Source organism: Tetrahymena thermophila (assembly GCF_000189635.1).
Source record: "Tetrahymena thermophila SB210 genomic scaffold scf_8254383, whole genome shotgun sequence".
In the NCBI taxonomy this organism is placed as follows: domain Eukaryota; phylum Ciliophora; class Oligohymenophorea; order Hymenostomatida; family Tetrahymenidae; genus Tetrahymena; species Tetrahymena thermophila.
Window position 1 is genome coordinate 32450 of NW_002476167.1, and position 2287 is coordinate 34736.

Here is a 2287-nt window from a genome sequence, read left to right on the forward strand (position 1 = left end):
TATTATTATTATTATAGTATATAATTTAAAAATATTTATTAATTTATTATTATTATTATTATAGTATATAATTTAAATATGAAAATAAAGAACCAATCAATAATAAAATTTAAATAATTTTACTATTTTTATCCAAATCTTTCCCAACTTGAGTAAAGCTAATCCAAATTTGTTTTACTTTCAATCTAATAGTTTCCAGTTTTAATGAATTATATAGTCTAGTTTAATTTAATCATAAATTACTATTTTTAAGATATGCATATATCCATCTCTTCATTAGAATTATTGCATAATTAATTAATATTTAAAAATTCTACGTCTGCCCATGTTGTTATTTAATAATATATAAGCAACGGATGATAAAATACCTAAATATTTAATGATTTATGAAATATAAATTATATATTCAATTAATATTTAACTAAAAAACAATTACTGTTGCATTGAATTCATGAAATAATACTGTATAAGAATTTTCACTTAAATAAGAGTTAAATATGTTTACTATATTTTGCATTTTCAAAATGATAGTACTTACAGAATAAAACTATGAATCTTTTAAAATTTACGTAGATAAACTCGTTTATAATGCTCCTGTTAATGCATCATTATAAGGCTAATAGATAAACATACCTATTATGAGAATAAGATTTTAATATAAATTATTAATTTATTAATTAATTAATTAAATAAGTTAACTTAATTTTTTTATTTTTAATACAAGAAAACAAATTGTTAAACTAAATACCCTTATAAATTAACTAAGATCTCGTTAAAAATGGGAAAAAATAAATAAATAAATTATCACAAATTTAAATTTTTTATAATAAAATCTATCTAAAAACAAACTGGGCACATATTATGTATGTACAGCTTAGATAAGTTGAATGTGCTTTGTTTTTAAAATAAAAATATAATTTTACCTTCATTTTATTATGCATATTAATACCATTATCTGCATCTTGGATCATATGGCTCTATATATTATGTTCCTTCACAAGTATAATAGGTAGATGATGTATAATTATACAATCTTTTCATTAAATAAATAAATAATTCTAAATCAAATTATTGGTTTTTAATGTTGTTTTACACAGATGGATTGACTGTATAAGCTGCAGTTGTATCTGCATCGTGAATACTACTTATTTAAATAATACCACTTTTTTATGCTGCTAAAAAAGCTGCTCTACTATAAAAAGATAAGTCTTAGTTCTAATACAAATTTGGTTAAAAATGTTTAATTTTTAAAAGTTTTGTTTATTTTAATTCATTTTTAAATACCATTTTGATGAAATATTGCTATTCAGGTGGAAGAAGATCATATTTAAATATAGATCTCACATAATAAAGCTGAGCATAGAAAATACTTCTATTAATTTAATCATATACTATTTTTGGACATTAGTTTAGCATGTACTCTCTATAGGAGCATAATAAGTATGTTGTTTGATGATTATCTATTTTTATATATTTTAGATTATGAAAAGCTTAAATTTATTTTAAAAATTTCACATATCATTTAGCCAGACTAGTAGCGATTTAACATACCTTTAATAACAACCATGTGAAGTTCCAGCTTTTATTAATAAAAGTAGGATCAAAAATTTAGTCATGCATATTCTGAATAAAAATAATTTAAGAACTAAAAATTACTTAGTTAAAACTATACTCTAACAGGATTTACTACGAATATATAGAATTATATAGTAGCTACTTTTATGTTTATTAAGCCCAATTAATACTATCTAATTCCCTATTTTTTTTTGTATTTATTACATTTAATATTCATTTTTAATTAATTTAATGGATGATAATTTTGAAAGCTAGCTCTAAGGGTGATATAAATTTTAATTTTATTATGTTTTTACCATTGATTTAGGGCTTTCCATAAGAGTAAATAAAATATGTTGAATACAATCCCAACTCCTAAGATAATAGGTAGCGAAACAGTTAAAATTAACCTGAAAATTACTAATTTCATTGATATAAATTAATAATTTTTTTACTTCTACTTTTTTTATTTTAAAATTTACTGAAATAATAGTAAAAAAATTAGAGTAGTAAATGAAATTTAATTCAAATTTTTTATACATTTAATTTATTAATTTTTTGGTAGTAAAATTTATCACTGATTAAATTATGTAAAAGAAAATATTTTTTTTATATTAATGTAAAATAATATTTTATTAAGGCAATTAAATAAGTTAAGACTAAACATTTTGTTTTATATCTGATTAAATTTTTAATAAAAAGAAGCAATAAATTTTAAAATTTAATTAAATAA